At 38.2% G+C, this 21232-nt stretch overlaps 1 long non-coding RNA gene across 3 annotated transcripts; it reads right to left on the bottom strand.

Annotated features, from left to right (window-relative positions):
• Window positions 1-785: 785 nt before the first annotated feature.
• On the bottom strand, window positions 786-20125 carry LOC134484659 (uncharacterized). Of its 3 annotated transcripts, XR_010062249.1 has the most exons (5): window positions 20011-20125; window positions 16838-17064; window positions 15364-15435; window positions 2051-2100; window positions 786-1684 (listed from the first exon to the last, which is right to left on the bottom strand). It is a non-coding gene; the product is annotated as an uncharacterized LOC134484659 (long non-coding RNA). The 3 variants fall into 3 exon arrangements; XR_010062250.1 differs by lacking the exon at window positions 2051-2100; XR_010062251.1 differs by lacking the exons at window positions 786-1684; window positions 2051-2100 and adding an exon at window positions 14010-14738.
• Window positions 20126-21232: the final 1107 nt, after the last annotated feature.

Genomic DNA, 21232 nt, shown 5'->3' with positions numbered 1-21232 from the left:
AATAAGAAGCACTGTATCAAAGCATCATATGAAAATCATGCTAAGGGAATGTGGCCATTGGTAATTTGTAACTGAGCTGAAACACTTACTAGACACAAACTGCTGTAAAAGGTCTTCTCTAGATTCCAGGTGTAGAAGCCGCTGTTCCCTAACAGAGAGTAGAGGATGAATCTCTTTGTACAGAGAAAAGGGATTTATCACAATGATCACAGTCTGTGGTCCACATAATTTAACAATGGATGGATATTTGTAAAGTCCAAGAATCCAGTAGTTGATAAGTCCACAAGCCTGGATGTCTCATCTGTTCATTATTATATGATTAAATCCTCAGTAAGCAGGTTCTATGGTATGTGAGGGTTTGGTAGGAATGTGAGTGTAAGCTAGAAAAAGTAAAAGTTTCTTTCTTCCATGTTTTCTATGGTCTTCAATTATAATGCATTGTTCAGAATACATTGAGATTACCATTTTTCAATAGAACGTTCCTTTCAGGGAAACTGCAGCCTCACAACATGGCTCAGGAGTATGGGAACTGCAAGACCCAGTCTGGGAAGATGTTCCTATTCATCGAGCCCACCTACCAGTATTGCAAAAATACCCAAGAAATTCTCAATCAACTCCCTTTGAAACATGGTCTTCTGGGATTTGTAGACATCACAGCCACTAACAATACCAACTCAATTCAAGATTACTTATAACAGCTCACTGGAGTGAAAATAGTTCCTAGGTCTTTAAGCTAATCAAAGATTTCATAGGCATACTCAGTGAACTAGTCTCCCTCCATCAGAATGGGGCGCTGATGACGTGGCTGAAGCAGATTGGAGCTCTGCTGTTATGAAAAGGATGGCAGTAAATCCCATGCTGACAGCTGTCATCCAGGCATGTGAAGGCCAGTGCACCTGAGAGTTTATGTGCATCATGGAGGAGGACAGTACTTTTTGTGACTTGGATTTTTAAAAAAATTGACTTTTATTCTATTCCTCAGTGCTGTTTGCATGGAACCATGGGGTAGGAAAACTTAACATCACACAGGATTGATTCTCCATACTTTATGTGCTCACATGTCTCTACCTCTAAGCCCATGTTCAACAATCCAGTGCATCTATATCTCCAGTGAATCAATTACCGTTTTTCTACCATGCTTTTCTGCTGAAGTCATTTTGCAGAAGTCCACTTCCTAGTGAATATTAAAACAATGGATATTCTGAAGTTGTGTATGATCCACACACAGGCCTTTCCCACTTCAGCATTTCCAACTTTCAAATGGTGTTCTCAACCTTTCCCTCCACAAGCACAAAAGTCCGCAGTGGTATGAGGATGCTGTTTGAAAAATCAGATGAAGAGTTTTACCATAGTTGTTCCTCACTGTAGCAATATTAATGTAGATGGAAGAGCATATGATAAATTCAGCTCTGTTCACAAACTGGTTAATTGCCAAGAAAATCCCAAACAGTTGTGAGTTGATTCTAGTCAGAGTCCCAGAAAAGTCAAATATGAAATGCAAAATTTCAGAGCTCTTCAAAGACTGTCTATGAAAGAATTTGCTTGCAAAACACTGTCCTAAAATATTTATTCCATTCAGACTTTTATATTTTGCTTTGATGTTTATTAATAATGCAACTGCAGGTCTCTTCTCTGGTCTCCAGTGCGAAGGATTCATTCCTAAAAAAGATGTATCTGCAGATGACTAAAAATATAAAAATAAGAATAGATCTTGATTAAAGTTCTGAGTTAAAGATGCAACATCCTATCACAAAGATCATATTAGAATTAGATTTGACATATATGTGTATATATTTTTATTTTTAGTGTCTTCTTGTATCTGTTCGCACGGATTTTATTGAGAATATGTGTGTATCGGTGTAAATTAGTATGTAATACTCAGTCTTCCTCTCTTTCTGTCAGTTGTCAGTAATGGAGTAGAAACACTTTTTTTATTTTTATCAAAGTTAATAAAGATTTATTATAGGTACAGGGACAGAAGATAAAATATGGATTGGGTTTATCTATGTAATTTTTCAATAATAAGTATATCCCAAAATATGGATTTTACCTTTGAGCAAACCTTTTGTATAGTCCTTAAGGAATGAGATGTGAATGTCTCTGTTGGAAACATGAACATATTATATTATAAACATTATATGTATACAATAATCTATTCCTTTGTTTACATTTCAAATGTCATTTCCCCAATTGGCCTTTCTTTCTTGAATCACACAAGCCATTCTGATCTTCTTAGTTTCTAAGGTGGTGCTCCCCCATCTACATGCCCACTTCCACTTTAGTCCTCTACCATCCCCCTTCTCTGGGATATGGCATCTCCACAGAAACAATTGACTCCCTTCCCAGAAATGGAAGATGAGGCAGTAGTCTTCTCCATATGCTCTACAATCTATGTAGCAGAAGCCATCTACTGGCACAAATATACACTTGTTTGTGCTAAATTTCCTGAGACTCTGAAGGGTAAACTTTATTGATAGTGTTGTTCTTCATATTGGGTTCCAATCCCCTTCAGATCCTTCAGGCAATCCACTAGCCATGCTTTTCTGGCTCTCAGTTTCTGTCAAATGGTTATGTGTATGTGAATCTGTCACCATCTGGTAATGGCAGAGCCCCTCAGATGACAGACATATTAGGGTCTCATCTGCAAGCACATCTTGATATCAGGAGTCATCGGAGGATTTGGAGTCTGTGGATGAAATTGTTCTTCTAGTCTGGTGGTCTCTGGATTGCCTTTCCTTCAGTCTCTGCTCCTTTTTTTCTTTGCATTTTTTTTCATTTTGGACATTTATAAGTTAAAGATTTTGAAATGTGTGGGCATCACCTTCTCTTCACAGGTGGGCATGTCTAGCTACAGGAGGTAGTCTCTTGTGGTTCTATCTCTTTGCTGCTTACTATCTCAACTACCATAGTCCCAGTAAATTTATAGAACCCTCTTGCATCCCTGGCATCTGTGACTTTCCTGGAAATGCCCAAGTTCAACACCCACCACTGATGCTTATTGTTATTTATTCCAATGTTCCTGTAGATTTCTCTTTTGTCTTTATATTGTTTCTACACTCCCAATTTTGTCCACTCTTCTCTACTTCTAGCAAGGTCCCTCCACTCCTCTCTCTTTTATTATCATTTTGCTCTCAATTCTAAGTCGGTTGCAAGAATCTGCAGTATGGCCTTCTAACATTTTAACTTCCATGTGATAAATGATTTGTGTATTGGGTATACTGATCTTTTCGGCTAACATCCACTTCTCACTAAGAACATCCCATGTTATGTCCTTTTCGATCTCTGTTTCTTCACTAATTTCCAGGTCCATCCCTTTGCCTACAAAGTTCTTGGTTTCCTCATTTTTAATACCGAGTAGTATTTCTTTGTTTAAATATAGCACACTTTCTCTATTTATTCCTAAGTTGAGTTGATGTATATCATGACTGTTTGCAGCATTTGACTTATATAAGTAAGGCTGCCCTGAACATGTTCAACCACTTGTCACTGTTATATGTGGATCATATTTGAGTATTTGCGTTGAAGTGATTGGTAAAGCCGGGTCTTCAGGCAATGCTATTTGCAATATTCTCTGAACCTCCACATTGATATCCAAAGTGGCTATACATATACCAATCCCACCAGCAGTGGAGGAGTGTTCCATTTTCTCTACATCATAGCCTACTCTGCTACTGCATTAGTTTTTTGTCTTAGTCACACTGATTGGTGTAATGTAGACTCTCAAGTTCATTTCAGTTTGTATTTTTCTGATAACTAAGGATTTCGAAGATTTCTTGATATGTTTCTCAGCTACTGAGATACCTCAGTTCAGAATTCTTGTGTTAGCTTGCTAACCCAGTTTAAAAGTTGGATACTTTGTTGTGTGGGAGTTTAACTTTCTGAATTATTTCTATATTTATTATTATGGCACTTTACCAGATATGGGGTTGGTTAAAATCTTTTCCAAATGTGTAGATTTCTGTTTTATCCTATTGGCAGTGAACTTTGCGTTAACAAAAATTTTAAGATTGTTTAAATTTCATTATTGACTGGTGATCTAGGAGCCTGAACCTTTGGTATTTTGCTCTGTAAACTTTCTCCTGGCAAATGTGTTTTAGGCACTTTCTGACATTTTCCCTTCTGTTGGTTTCTGCATATATGGTTTTATATAGATTTCCTTGATACACTTGGACGCGAACTTTTAAGAAAGAGATAGAAATGGATTAATTGGCACTCAGCTATATCCAGACCAACAGTTAGGTAGCATCCTTTCTTAAAATGCTTTCTGTTATGTACAACATACTTAGTCATCAGGTAAATGCACATCAAAACAACCCTGAGATTCCACCTCACATCAGTCAGAATGGCTAAGATCAAAAACTCAGGTGATAGCAGATGCTGGAGAGGATGTGGAGAAAGAGGAACATTCCTCCATTGTTGTTGGGATTGCAAACTAGTATAACCTCTTTGAAAATCTGTCCTGAGTTTCCTCAGAAATTAGACATTGCACTGCCTGAGGACCCAGCTATACCTCCCCTGGGCATATACCCAAAAGATGATCCAACATACAACAAACATACATGTTACACTATGTTCATATCAGCCTTATTCATAATATTCAGAAGCTGTAAAGAACCCAGATGCCCTTCACCAGAGGAATGGATACAGAAAATGGCATATATTTACACAAAGAACTACTACTCAGCTATCAAAAACAATGAGTACATGAAATTCATAGTCAAATAGATGGACCTAGAAAATAATCATCTGGTGTGATGTTTCCCAATCACAGAAAACACACAAAGTATGGATTCACTGATAGGTCGATATTAGCCCAAATGCTCAAATTACCTAACATACAAAGCACCGAACACATGAAACGCAAGGAGGGCCAAAATGCAGATGATTCACTCCTTCCTTATATTTAGAGTAACTAAAATATAAATAATAGGTGTAGGTAGGCATTGTTTTTAGGAGACTGAAGGAATGGCCATTCAGAGTCTGCTGGACATGTTCCCCCATATATATATATATATATACACACAAACTTGAAAAGATTGATGAAGCTAAGAAGTGCATGCTGGCAGGAACTGTATATAGATCCCTCCTGAGAGACACAGCTAGAGCATGTGAAACACAGAGACAAATACCAGCAGCAAATCACTGAACTAAGCATAGGACATCCTTTGGAGGAATTAAAGGAAGGACTGAAGAGGCTAAGGGACTTACAACCTCAAAGAAAATACTGCCAGCAAACTAGATCTTTCAGGTACTAAATCACAACCCAACTCCATATGTAGCAGTGAATAGCCTTGTTGGGGCACCATTGTGAAGCTCTTGGTCCTAATAAGATTGGACCCTTCATGTAGGGGAAAGTACGGTCGGGTGCTTTAAGGATAGGAATGGATGTGGAGGGTACAACCACATTATAGAAGGGGAGAAGGAGAGGTTCGGGCTGATGGCCTGGAACCACAGAAAAAAATAAAATATGAAATGTAAATAGTAAATACCAAATTTAATAAAAATGGGAAAAATTGTAATCTTAAACGTCAAAAATTTTACTCTTAAATAAATATAGCTTTTGAGATTTTAAAACATTTATTTCCTATGGAGATTAGTATTGTGTATGCACATGGAATACAAGTGCTCTGCACTATATTAGCTAGTTATATGGAGCCTCAGAAATGAACTCTGATGTTCTAGAAATATCTTTCAGTATAATTTTAAAAAGTTTTTGAATTATTTCAACATTTATCTGATACTTCTTTATTATGTCCAATTGCTGTTAAAAAGATACAGAAAAGTACTTATTCTTTTTACAAACGTTGTTACACATATTCCAGCACTGACTCAATATGAATTAGGGGGGATATTATAAGGTATTATTAACCTACTGTCTTCCTGTAAAAGTAAATTCTGTAAGCAATTATTTATTGGATCTTGATTTTTTTATTGTATGAAATATCAAAATCTACATTGACATGCCATTATCATTTACTTAAACTATTAATTTAATCGATTGTAATATGGACCACATGTAGTGCACCATAGGAGAAATGTAAGGATTGCTGTAAATCGTACTGTCTCCTCTTTGTTAAGCTTGGTATGTATCAAAATCAGAAAGGTATAGTGACTCATATTGACATGTAAAAATGATGTAATTACATATGGTGTCCTCTGCGGTGAAAATGATAAGCAAGCTTAGTATTTAAGATTTTAAATATTTAATGGAATCAAAGTTATGTTAGATTGCTTTTAATGGTAATCTTCTGAGGAGATAATTGGGCCTTAGTAACCAATGCCCACAAATATGATACACTCCTCTGCTTATTATTTTAAATTAATAATACCTGGAGTAGGCAAATGCTGTATGAAGTTTCATCCACTATACCCCTGTTTAGAGATTGGATATGTCAGAGATGAAAAGGGTTATCTTCGGTTCGTTATTGAATTTTATTTAATTAAATGAATGTTTTCAAAAAGAAACATTAAAGAATATACCCATACATGAACAGATTTTTGTCAAAGGTTATTGTTAATGTTCTCACACTGTGTAATTTCGCTATAGGGTCATGCAATATTGTTAATGTATCTGAGGCATTCATCCCATTAAATCGTCCAATAATCTTCAGCATGTTCAAATTACCAACATCCATATTGAAACCTGTACCAACTTTTAACTTTACTTCCTTTTCTGCTCTTTTACAATTTGATGCCATTTTTCTAGTATTTACCATGTATTTATAAATTAACCTGTTTCTGTAACCCACTCAGAATCACTTGTGTATATTCTTCAACAACTTTCACTCAATATGAAAGTTCAGGTCTTTTACCCTTTGTGTTTACAATTGAATGAAGCACTTCCCTGCACGAGGTCTTCTTCTACAACTCTGGGTTCTCTTCCAGAAGTGTTCTTCCTATGATTCCTGTCACATAGCCAGGTTTCTGTTTTAGGTCTGAGTAGAACTAGAACTTTGTAACAACTTTGTTTTTCTGGTCTAAAGTTTCAATGGAAAAAATTCTTGGTACATAATTTATTAGGGGAAAAATAGATCATTTTATTTTCTCAAATGAAGAGCAACTATAAAGTGGTTGATGTTGAAAATGGTACTTAAAAGAGAGAAGGGGATAGTGATCACATTGGTGACAGAGAAATAATAGTTATCTGTAAGAGAACAATGGTAGTAAAGATAAAAAAAGATGGATCATGATTAATTTTCATGAGAGCACATGAGGATTTGTTAGAGACTTAAACATTGTGATAGGATTTGAGATAGAATGCAGAGCAGGGTAAAAAGTAACGAAGATTTTAACTTGGAGACAAAGTTTGATGTTTTCCATTTAAGTAACAAAGACAAGATGATGGGATAATTTAACAGATTAATGTAAAGGAAGTTAAGTATTTAATGTATCTTAATCACCTGAGAGGATATTTCAAATAGACATTATATTTTAAATATTATGGCTGATAAATCTCCCTTTAGGTATTAAAATATGAACGTAATTCACATTTAAAATTTTGCTTCATATAGGAAGATATTTTCACATTTTAATACTAGTTATTTCATGATCGATGATTCTGAGTATGTGATATTTGTCTACTTTTCATCTGTGATCTTTCATCTTTGTAACTATGTATGTATGTATATATGTATGTATGTATCTAGTTATCTATCTATCTATCTATCTATTGCTCTGATCTATCACATATAGCAATCCATTTGTTTTATTTTCTACCTTACATAGGTCTAGAATCCTGAAATTATATCACATGCTGGAAAAACTAATGAGATATGTCACATGCTAAAACATATGTACAGTGACATTACTAAATTAAGTCTTAGTGTATTTATCAAATAGATAAGGAAATTTGATAGTATAATAATTAATCACCTACATTGAATCTATTTTCTGAACAGTGATTTTAAAATGAATCAAATTTATAGAGCAGGTTTTAAAATTCTTGAGTGCTAATGTATTTAGCAATAAAGTTTCATAAAATTAGAAAATAGAGTTCATTTTTATGTTACATATTTATATGTATATACATGTACATACACACATACACACAAATATATCTATATATATACATATATATATATATACATATTTTAACTGTGTCAACATACACATATATATGTATATACACATACACACATGTATATGACATATACATATGTCCTGATGTACACATACATATATAGACATATATACACATATACATATATCCATACATGCTTTTTCAAAGTAAAGACCTTGCTTTTAGAAGAATTTGCCTAGGCATGACATATATGGTTTAGCCAAAGAAGAGAAAAATGTTGTTATTTCTAAATGACTCTGTGTGAGTAATCATTTTTTTTTGTTTAACATGATGATTGTTTAGCGATCTGACTTCCATGTACTTGGGGATTGATATGATGTCCTTTGCTTCTCTAATTCACTCATACACTTACTCCAGAAATAAGTGATTCCTTATTATGTTTCCAGTACAAATCTAGAAAATAGACTTATAAAAATATATTTGTAGTTTCTGCTTTCCTTCAAGGGCTTCACCATCTAGTGAATATATAATCAAATATCATTGTTTATTAAATATATAATCTGCACAAACAATTTTCTTCCTATATATATCATTTTGATCCTCCAAAAATTCATTTAGTTATCAGTCCACTTCTTTTTTTAAATACTAGAAACAACAGTGTGAAAAATTCCTCTTTAAAATAAGATATAATGAAGTTAAAATTCAAGTTCCCATAATATATTGCTCCAAGTCATTTTTAAAAATGTATTATACTTGATGCCTTAAGTCACCAAGTTCAATAAATTGTAACTATTTTGTTAGTAAAATATAAAACAAAATAAAATCTAAGGGAAATATATTAATAAGATACAATTACAAATTGTTTATTCACTCACATATTCCCTTCTATATCTTTACATTTAATATAGAACTAGAGGATTGGGGATTTAGCTCAGTGGTAGAGTGCTTGCCTAGCAAGCACAAGGCCCTGGGTTTGGTTCTCACCTCTGGAATAAAAAAAATAGAACGAGAAAATAATTAAAACCCCTAACACAACTTCCTACAACCCTGGGATCAATTTTGGAAATGGAATTTTCGAGATGAAAAGTGAAAAAAAAAAGTGAAAGTATGTGACCCTGCTAGTAGATGCTTGAAAAAACATGTATACTTAGGTTGATGTTCTACAATATAAACCTGACTTATCCCTACAACTAGATGGTGTGTGCTTTTGGCCAAACAGAACAGGAAAATTAACAGATGAGCTCCATGTCTTACACACGTTTTTTGTAAATTTGCTTGAAATCATAGTTTTGATAATTATCATCTTAACCAAAGACAGCATTAGGCTTACATACTCACAAGCGCCTTGTTTTCACCTTTTGTTAACTAACTGTATTTTATTTCATACAAGAGTAAGAATAAGCAACTGCTATTGATGTGGTTTTAAGGGTTTGTAGTACCATTACAGCTCATAAGTTGTAAGTGTTTTTAAACTTTTTTATAGGAAACATGGTCAAAGCATCTACTCTGTCTTAATTTTTCTCATCTGATCACATATTGGATTACCCATTTCAACATTAGCTGCAATAGCTGTAAATGATTGGAATGATCTCTATCCCACTGAGGAGAAAATCATGTACAGAATTACTCAGCTACAGTAATATATTTGTAGCAGCAGCAAAAGTTTCAAATACCTTATATTTTTCAAGGAAAAGTTGACTATACAGACTATGGCAAACAATTAAAGCAGCAGCAGCAATGTTTCTGACTCTTGAGTCTCTGCTGATCTTCAAATCCTTGAGAGCGACACAGCATATAACTTCTCTCTTTCCAGGTTACTGACAGAAGCCTGGTTGTTTCTAGTATGTTGTGCAACTGCTGTTATTTCCTGTTTGTTATGACAACTCTACAAAACTGGACTACTAGTGTATTCATGAAATACTTTCTATTGGAACAGACTGCCTCTGCTAAACTGTGAACTGATATTCTGCTTTCCAGACAACACAGATGGGAGTTGCTCCAGTGAACCTTTCTTTCTTTTTTTTTTTTCTTTTTTCTTTTTCTTTGGAGCTGGGGACCGAACCCAGGGCCTTGTGCTCGCTAGGCAAGTGCTCTACTGCTGAGCTAAATCCCCAACCCCTCCAGTGAACCTTTCTAAGCAGGGCCACCAGCACACCCATCAAAGCCCCCCATTCTTTCTTTTGCCTTGTGTGGGTGGAGGGCTATAAAGGAGGGTAAAGCTTTTAAGAGTCATCATCAAACATAGATATGTGGAAAAAAATAAAGTATAATTTGAAGAGTTATCAGCTGTGGGCTTTCCTTGGAGTGGAATATTACTCAGGCATTTGATGTATGCTGCATGGCAGGACCCTGAGGATACCAAGTTACTACAAAATGGCTGGGATTCTCTGGTTCTGTATGTATCAGTGAATATAAAATTATCATAAGTAGTGGCAAGAAACAGTAGGTTTGAGGTCTGGTGGAGGGAGAACAAAGATGGTTCCTGTGTGCAAAATCCATGGCATCTCAGCTTCATAAATTCAAATAAAGCTGGGTTAGAGAGGGAGTGACAGACACACACCAGACATGCTGTGCACTATACCAATAATAGCAAAGAGCTAACTTTTCTGCTGTATATATTTTGATTTCAAACCAAACCAAAGAAAACAAACAAACAAAAAAAAAAACAAAGAACTATGAGTGTGAATAAAGATTCACTGGAAGAACTTTGTCGGAGGCTCTCAATATTCAACACTAAATAAATAATCTAAAATCAATGATGACCCACTCACTCATGGAGCTGGGCACAAAGTAAACTTGGCGATAATATTTTGAAACTGCATTGAATCCCATGGTAAGTGTTCATTGTGCAATATGTTGAAAATATTTGCACGCTATTTTTTTTTCAGTCGGTACAAGTTTTTAGTCATTTGTGTGAACATTCAGCTTCCTGAGGTCCAGGCTCTCTAACCATTGTATTCCTGCTGCAAGGACAGCACTGACAGCAGTGAATCATAATGAGCTCTTGTCCAGTTACAGAAGAAGGAATTGAGGGACTAAACTACAAATCAAAGAATTCACAGGTAGGGATCCATGGCTCCAGCCACATATATAGAAGAGGATGGCATTGTCTGGCATCAATAGGAGGAAATGCCTTGTCCTATAAAGTCTGGTTTTTCTAGTGTAGGGGATGCCAGAATGTTGAGGTGTGAATATGCAGGCAGGATTGGTAGCAATCTCAAAGAAGCAGGGGGAGGGTGGATGGAAGAGACGGGAACCAGAAAAGGGTATAAAATTTGAAATGTAAATACATAAAATATTCAATTAAAAAAGAAGGAAATGAGGTAGAAAGTTACAGGAGGCTTAACTCAAAAGAGTGAGAGAGCTTCTAGATGCTGGTATAAGTCAAAGATTAAAGCATTTTAGTTATGTATGAAAGGCAAGGGTCAGGAGACTATAGCATTTTATGTTTTTCAAGAAAAATCATTGAAATAATAGTTCCATTTCTTATATGAACACAGAAATTTTGCAGCCATCTTTGTTTGATGGGGCCTGTTGTACCTCCCCTTGATCAGAGGGGTCTTCTCCAACAAATTTTGGAGGAGAATTGGAAAGATTGGAGAACTGTAAGATAGGGAATGAACATTTGAAATTCCTTTGGAAACTCTGTGGGACAGAAAGCTGATCACACAGAAGACTGGGCAATACTGAGACCTCAGGGAAGGAGAGACTGCCAATTCTGCCCACCTGGGCCCATATCCCTTGCCACAGACGAAACTGCAGAGTGTGTCTGAACACATGAATATAGGAGCAGTCAAGCTGCAGGATTCCTGCAGTCCAAACTGCACCTGGATCTGAATTGGTCCAAAAAGCATTCTACACCCAAATCTCTTGTGGGGTGGGGAAGACTTATACCATCAGAGGGGCAGAAACCCCTGAAAACTCTTCTCACATTCCTGACTCAAGAAAAAAACACCTAGTTCCATCTGGGCCTCCTGTTCATAGGGACTTAGGAACAGTAGGGGCAGGACATTTCTGATTGCGGCTCTCATAGAAACCTGAAAGTCAACCGGAGGAGCGACATCAGACCTGAGACCAGAGGTGAATCAAACTTTTCTGCTCTAAGTGACCTGACTGGTGGACTCAGGACAAGCAAAGGCAGAAATCCTCTGGGACCAGGAACTTCCGGTTTCTAGCTGGCTCCTGAACCTCGTAATCCCAACCCAGAGCTCCCTGCTCCTAGATGCAGAGACAGAATGCTGATCACCCAGGAGTGTGGACAATACTGAGCCTACAAGAAACTGAGACTTCCAGGTCTGCGCACCGTTATACACATCTCTGGCCCAAGACAAAACAGCATAGTGCTTCTGGCCCAGGAATATAGCGGAGTAAAACTGCAGGACCACCATGTTCCAGACTGTGCCTGGATCCGAATTGACCTGATCAAACAGCTCCCTGCACCCAAAAGCTGATGGTGGGGGGAATAGAACACTCCTTGGAAACCAGAGGAGACAATTCTCTGCCCAGATTCCTGACTCAACAGGAAAACACCTTGTGCCATCTGTGCATCCCCCCCCTCCCACAGAGGAACATAGGAGACGTAGGTGCAGGTCCTTCTGATTCCTACCCACAGGGACAGCTGAAAGCCAGTGGACAGGAAAACTATCCACCTGAAAGAGAAAACTCTGTTCCCATAACAGGGATCTACATACATAAAAGACACCTTACTAAATCTCAAAGCACACACTGCACCGAACACAATAAGAGTAGGAGATTTCAACTCCCCACTCTCATCAATGGACAGGTCATGGAAAACAGAAACTAAACAGAGATGTAGATAGACTAAGAGATGTCATGAACCAAATGGACTTAACAGATAATTATAGAAGATTCTATCCTAAATCAAATGGATATACATTCTTCTCACCACCTCATGGCACTTTCTCCAAAATTGGCAATATAATTGGTCATAAAACAGGCCTCAACAGATACAGAAAGATAGAAATAATCCCATGCATCATATCAGTCCACCACGGGATAAAGCTGGTCTTCAATGACAATAAGGGAAGAACGCCCACATATACGTGGAAGTTAAACAATGCTCTACTCAGTGATAACCTGGTAAAGGAAAAAAAATAAAGAAATTACAGACTTCTTAGAATTTAATGAAAATGAAGGTACAGCGTACCCAAATTTATGGGACACAATGAAACCTGTTCTAAGGGGAAAACTCATAGTGCTGAGTGCCTGCAGAAAGAAACAGGAAAGAGAATATGTCAGCATCTTGACAGCACACCTAAAAAGTCTAGAACAAAAAGAAGGAAATACACCCAGGAAGAGTAAAAGGCAAGAAATGATCAAACTCAGAGCTGAAATCAACCAAGTAGAATCAACGATAATCATAGAAAGAATCAACAGAACCAAAGGTTGGTTCTTTGAAAAATCAACAAGATAGATAAACCCTTAGCCAGACTAACGAGAGGACACAGAGAGTGTGTCCAAATTAACAAAGTCAGAAATGAAAAGGGAGACATAACTACAAAATCAGAGGAAATAAAAAAAAAACAACAGATCTTACTACAAAAAACTATATTCAACAAAATTTAAAAATCTGCAGGAAATGGACAATTTCCTAGACAGATATCAGGTGCCAAAATTAAATCAGGAACAGATAAACCTTTTAAACATCCCCATAACTCCTAAAGAAATAGAGGCAGTCATTAAAGGTCTCCCAAATGAAAAAAGTCTGGGTCGAGATGTTTTTAGTGCAGAATTTCTTATTCATAATAGCCAGAAGCTGGAAAGAACCCAAATGCCCTTCAACGTAGGAATGAATGCAGAAATGTGGTACGTCTACCCAAAGGAATATTACTCAACTATCAAGAGCAATGACTTTATGAAGTTCATAAGCAAATGGATGGAATGGAAAATATCAACCTGAGTGAGGTAAACCAATGACAGAAAAACACATAAGGTATGCACTCATTGATGAGTGGCTATTAGTCCACCTTGTCGAATTACCCTAGATGCACAGAACACATGAAACTTAAGACAGATGATCAAAATGTGAATGCTTCAGTCCTTCTTTAAAAGGGGAACAAGAATGCCCTTGGGAGTTAATAGGGAGGCAAAGATTAGAACAGAGGTAGTAGGAATGCCCATTCAGAGCCTGAGCCACATGTGGCCCATACATATTCAGCCACCGAACTAGATACGTGGATGAAGTAAAGAGCTGCTTGCCGACAGGAGTCAGATGTAGATATCTCCTGAGAGACACAGCCAGAATACAGCAAATACATAGGCAAATGCCAGGAGCAAACCACTGAAGGAATCAGAGAAAGGACTGGAAGGGGCTCTGGACCCCATTTGAACAACAATGCCAACCAACCAGAGCTTCCAGGGACTAAGCCACTACCCAAAGACTATACATGGTCTGACCTGGGCTCCAACCACATAGGTAGCAATGAATATCCTAGTAAGAGCACCAGTGGAAGGGTAGCCCTTGGTCCTGCAAAGGCTGAACCCCCAGTGAACGTGATTGTTGGGGGGAGGGCTGTAATGTGGGGAGGATGAGGAAGGGAACACCCAAAGAAGGGGACAGGGTAGGGTTAGGGGGATGTTGGTCTGGAAACTGGGAAGGGGAATAACAGTCGAAATGTAAATAAGAAATACTCAAGTTAAAGAATGTAATCAGATAAACCCATACCGATTTTCACTTCTTCATAATTTCAAGAAGAACCTGAAAGAGAATATATAATATTCCAGAGGCAAAAACAGGAATTTAAATTAGCCAGCATAAATATGTTTTTAAAATTTTCTTTTTTCTGTTATTTAATAATTCTGAGTATTCCTCTATAAATGATAAGACGGTTGTGTAATGTCTACCGATCCCGAAAGCCTGAAACACTGAAAAACTGTATTTCTCCCTATGTGGGTCTTTGGTCAGCATCCATTTCATTCCCCATCTAAATTCTCTGTTTCTCAAGTAGATCAGAGGACTACGTGAGGATGTCACTCTCATGTAGAGGACCAAGGATCTTTCCGTACTTGCATTTATTTGCTCTTGTGAGCATGTAAATAAAACTTTCAGTTCCAACAACAAAACATGGCCGTCCAATGGGATCCCCGTGAAAAAAAATCTTTCTTTCTGCCATCAGTGAACTTTAGCACACTGGTAACAACACAGACAATAATATAAAGGAATAATCCTGGAATAATAATAATAATAATAATAATAATAATAATAATAATAATAATAATGCCCTCGAGGTATCACAGACTAAGGAAAGTAAATGTTGAGCCCTGTTTTTCAAGGGATATTATATCCATGAAATCAAATTACCTCACACATAATAATCACTCACCCTGTCACGGCTTCAAGAGTGAGTTGAGAACCAGAGTGGCCTTTTCTTAGGAAAAGAGAAAGATCCATCAACCTTCCAAAAAGAAAACCAATCCAGACAGTCTGTGTGAGGATGGTTAGCTTATGCATGACTAACACACACAAACACACACACACACACACACACACACACACACACACACCACGCACACACATGCGCACACACACACATGCACACCGACACACAAGCACACAGACACACAAACAAACACACACTCAGACACACACACAAACACACACAAACACATCTCTGATCTCTGTTTCTTAGAGTGTCCAGGTGCACACCAGGTGTGAAAGGATGAAGTGGGCCCAGGAAACTGTCAGTCAGCAGAATCTTGGTCTCCCTGCAAGTGAGTTAGGGGTTCCTCCAAGGAATTCAGTGTCACAGCTCTTTTCGAAGGTATTAGGTGATTTGCGGTGTGCATATATCTTACTCAGGGTGAAAAAGGGCTACACAAACCTTGGAGACCAGGACGTGGTTTTCGGGTGCATTTACATTGATGGAGACCTCCTTTGGTTGACCTTCTTTAATCTCTGTCCCAGCCTCAGTCTGTGGTTCAGGGATCTCCGTTTGACCTCCTCAGAAATCGACTCCACTGAATGTGCCCCATCCCCACCCGTGAGGTCTTGCTTGCTCGAGTTCAAAGGATTTCAGTTTCGGACTCTACTTTCTCCATCAGATTAAATCCTCAGGAAGGTCGCCCTCTAGATGCCATGAATTAACCAGTCCATCGACTTTCTGCATTAACCCGTATGTCCCCTAATTCTGGCCGGTTCTCTCTGCACTGAGCTATCTCTCCGTCATCCCCACCGACCCTCTGCTCCTGTCCTCAGTCGCCCTCAAACACTCACAGAATCTGTTCCAGATTTCCTTTCAGAGAGGTCGATGCTTTCCCCCTCACGGGCGTTCTTGTTTCCTATGTCCTCTCTGCATTTGTAGATTGTAGATGGAATGAGATTTATCGCACAGCTGATACCATGCATAGGTAAACGCCAGCCATGTTTGTGTCTCTAGGTCTCAGTTCCCTCTCGAGCTGTTTTTTTTTTTTTTTTTTTTTACAGTTTCATATATTTTCTCTTAAGCTTCATGATGTCATGCCCCATGCAATGATGTCAATTCTAGACCCCATTATGTGATGTCCCCGCCCTAATGATGTCATGCCCCACCCCATGATGTCACGCCCCACCCCAATGATGTCACACCCTGATCCTGTTAGGTCATGTTCCCGGTACCCTCCTTGCCAGAATGATTGTATCTATTTATCAGGTAACATTCTGAATGCTGACCTGGCACCACACTCCTTCAGTCTCCCACCATTTACAGTCCCTCCTTCTAACCTCTCCCCTTCTTCTCTGAGAGAGTGGAGGACCCCTCTGGGTACACCCTCTCCCCTGGCACATCAAGTCTCTGCAGGACTAGATTCATCGTCTCCTACCAGCTCTTGAAAACGCAGCCCGGGTAGGAGAACAGGATCCACAGACAGGCGACGGGTTAGTGACCCCACGTGAAGACCATTGTGCAACTCTGCCTCTCTCAGTCCTTCCCTCAGCTTTTCAGTGAGACTCACTGAGCTCCATCTGATATCAAGCCCTGTGCCTCTGCTTCTGTGTCAGTCGGCTGCTTGGTGGAGCGTTGCAGAGGACAATAACGCTACCCTCCCATCTGCAACACAAGAAAGGACCGTGAATAATGTCAGTTTTGCTGATTGCCCAGGGGAAAAGTCTCACATCCGGCCACTTATCCTTTGGCCATTCCCTCATTTCCTGTTCCATCTCTGTTCCTGTGTTTCTTATAGAGGGGGCAATTTCTGGGTCAAAATTGTGGGGGTGGGTTTGGGTACTTATCCATCCAACTTGGGTCCTCTGTGGCTACTGAAAGTGGCCATTTAAGAATCTGTATCCCCACTGTAACAAGTCTCAGCTAAAGTCACCGTCAAGGAAGCCAGGGTAGCCTCACAAATCACAGATTGCTGGCAAATCATACAGATAGTACCCACCCTGGACAGTCACTGAATCAGTATATTCACTTGGCCCTCTGCCCCTCTTGCCCGTCTCTACCAAGAAATGATCCTCAAACCCCATTTCCCTTCCCATCCCCTCAGCCACTCAATTCTTTCCTTCCATCTGCCTCCTGTCATTATTTTATTCATTATTCTGAGTGAAATTCAAGCATTTTCTTAGGTCTTTCTTCGTGCTTAGCCTCTTTGGTTCCATAGATCATAGTGTGTGAATTCTGTACTTTATGGCTAATACCCTCTTTTAAGTGAATGTGTACATGTTATTTTGGGTCTCAGTTACCTCATTCAGGACAATACTTTCTCATTCCATCTACTTGACTGTATCTTCTCAATGTCCTTATTTTTCATATGTGTGTAGTATACCATTGTGTAAATGAACCACATTATCTGTAGCCATTATTTGTTTTAGGGGTATCTGGCTTATTTCTATTTTCTGTTCACTATGAAGAAATCCACTAGGAAAATGATGGAGTACATGTCCTTGCGGTATGGCAAAGGTCTTCTCAGATATAAGGCCAGGTGTAGTATAACTGGGTCTTTAGGAAGAATATTCCCATTTTCTCAGAATCCACTGGACAGATATGCTAAACATATATGGATTTGCTCTTCCCCCAGCAAATTCTATTTGTATCCTGATATTTATCTGCTTCCTCAAAAGAGGTTTCCCCCGGACAAGGCCTCTATCATAGACTCAGGTAATCGCATATTAACCTTCTTCCCATTTTACATGATCAGTAAATGCTAGAGCCTATTACTGATAGCCAGAGGGGAAAGTTGGTACTGGAGGTTTGACTGTCGGGATATGTAGAGATGCAGAAGAGAGTAAGAGGAGAAGCGAGAAGGCTGAAGAAAAAGAGGAGGAAGTAATGATGGAAACAATCCATATGGCCTGGAGAAAGCACATCTAGCAAGGGGTTTTATGGTTTGGGAATAAGTTATAATAACGTTAGATCTACCCAATACACATTTATAGATTATAATTATAATAACCAGATTGTGTGTTTTCTTTATGGGCTCATTAGGTTTGGAAATTCCAACAAGCTTTCCTCAACAGTATTTCTGGATCAAATTTTCTGTTAATAGAGATCTCCTCTTGTATGGGCTCTAACCATTGCTCCATAGTCCAGTAGACACAGCTGTTTTTTTTCCTCAGTCATGTCTCTTGTATTTTCTATGGACATCTGTGTCTTCAGTGTTCCAGGCCCAGTGTTCCTTTTTCTCAAGGTCTTCAATGATCTCACCAAGAGGAGTTTCAGTTTTCTCAACTCGTTCCACCTAGTTGACCGCAGCTTCACAATGTCCTTATTTTTCATAGGTGCATAGTATACCATTCCAAATATTTCCTGATAACAGTGAACCATGGTGAGCAGGGTAAATTTTCCCAAGGAAACTTAAAACATTCAATCTCTAAATCTACATCTCCTAATCCCATGATGCTTGGGTTGACTGAATGGCCATGGCATGAGCAGATTGTTCTAAGGAACATCAAAGCCATTTCCTTCTCCAGTAATGGCTGCCATCCCTCTGTCAGAGATTTTTCCCCTGGTAATTTTCGGTGACTGATATGATTTAGAAATTGTGAAAACATCTGCATGCTGGAAAGCCAGAGATGTTTCAGGTTGACCTTTCTTCCACAGCCAGGTGACCTTCACCAGAGGAATGGATACAGAAATGACCTATATTCACACAATGGACTACTACTCAGCTATCAAAAACAATGAGTGCATGAAATTCATAGGGAAGTGGATAGAACTAGAAAATATCATCCTGAATGAGGTTACCCAATCACAGAAAAACACACAAAGTTTGCACTCATTGATAATTGGATATCAGCCCAAATTCTCTAATTAACTATGATACAATGCACAGACCACATGAAACTCAAGACAGAGGACCAAAATTCAGATGTTTCAGTCCTTCCTTAAAATGGTAAATAAAATATCCATAAGAGGGGTAGGGAGGCATTGTTTTTCAGAGACTGAAGGAATGGCCATTCAGAGTCTGATGGACATGTGGCGCACACACACACACACACACACACACACACACACACACACACATATATATATATATATATATATATATATATATATATATATATGCACCAAAACTATTTTGAATAAGAATTTGGGAGTTTATCATTTGAAGTCGGTACAAAATATTTACACTGTTATATTGACTTTGTAGCTGGGCCAACTGTGTTGACAAAATCATTGCAATAAATGGAATTATAAAACAGAATTTTTGAGTACACATTAAGGAATATTTATAAAGTCCCCTATCAAGGAATGTACAATAAGAATGTGAAATACAATATTCATTCAATTAAATATTTGTAGGGAGAATACTGGCCTTTGGGAAACAGAGAAAACTTAGAAAATTGAACTATATGTTCACAGGAATGAACTTGGGAATTAATTATTATCTAGAAGAATCTCCTCCAATCCATATTTCTAAATCTTTTCTACCCATGCCAAACCCTGACTACCTTTCTCCATTCAGAACATGTAACCACTAATGAAGCAAGAGATTTCTCTAGCTTTAAAGAGATGGAGTATGTAAAGGTTTCCACTGTGTCACAGGAGACATACCTGGAAAGGGCACTCCAAATCTGATCAGTGTAAGGAAAACTGTTTAGGTATTAGGCCATGGCAGGTCTCAGTGACGTCATCATTAGTCCCTCCCTGAAATATCTCTTGTAACCTGGAGGTCCCTGTCTTCTTCTGTGATGTCACAAGTGTTGTCGTGCCTGCAACTGCCTCTCAGATATTCCTGCAGTACCTCTGGGGTATACTAATTGGCCTCTAATTCAAATAAACAGGGAGGAAGAATAAAGAGGATGAAGATATCAGTGATGGGGAAAAGAATGCTGGACTTCTGTCTTGGTATAACCAAAAAGGAAGAAATATGTGATACTTGGGATAGCACAAAGAGACCTTAGTAGTGATTGAGTGGGATCTCTGAAGAGATAGCCTTGATTTGACACTACCACATATGGGAATAAGGAGCTTGGAGCCTCTCAGAAACATATGGACTTCCCTGTTGTTTGGTTCCTGTAAGTCAGAGAATTTATATCATTAATTCTTTATTCCAAAAGCCAAGTGTTCAGCAGGGCATAGTTGTTTCCTGAGAGCTCATGGCCTTTCTTCTTTTGGTCAAGAAGAAAAAGGAAATAAGGAAGAAGGGAAAGACAAGTGTTGTGTCATCCCCTCAAAGTAAACTCCTCCATTCTTTGGATTCATATAGTGCAGTTTGTGTCTGGCACCGTTATCTGGGAGAGAGAAGTGATTCTAGTTGAGATTTCATTATCTCGGGCATTCCACTAGTATTACTTTTTCTATCATTCCCTGAAAATGACCTTTAGATTTCTGAGTCAATAGCTGTTATTACATGGCAGTTATCTTCTCTTTTATTTCTTTCATTTTTTAATTTTAAGCAAATTTTATTCATTTTTTCTAATTGGATATTTTATATGTACATTTCAAATCTTATTTCCCTTCCCAATTTCTTGACCATAAGATCCCAAACTGGCACCCCGCCTCTTCTACAACCCCCATTACTGTCCGTTTTCAGTTCACTGATTTGCCACTAGAATGCACTTCTGTATTTGATATGCTCTAGCTGTGTCTCACATGGAAGATCTATATACAGTTCCTGTCAGCATGCACTTCTAAGCTTCATCAATCTTATCTATTTTGGTGACTGATGTATATGTATTTCTGCCACATGTACGGCATAATCTGAATGGGATTCCGTCAGTCTCTCCTCTAAATTCATAGATAGCATTGTTCCACCTTTTAAAAAGGAGTGAAG

The sequence above is a fragment of the Rattus norvegicus genome, assembly GCF_036323735.1.
Source record: "Rattus norvegicus strain BN/NHsdMcwi chromosome Y unlocalized genomic scaffold, GRCr8 chrY_unlocalized_25, whole genome shotgun sequence".
In the NCBI taxonomy this organism is placed as follows: Eukaryota; Metazoa; Chordata; class Mammalia; order Rodentia; family Muridae; genus Rattus; species Rattus norvegicus.
This window is presented reverse-complemented; position numbering and strand designations above follow the sequence as displayed.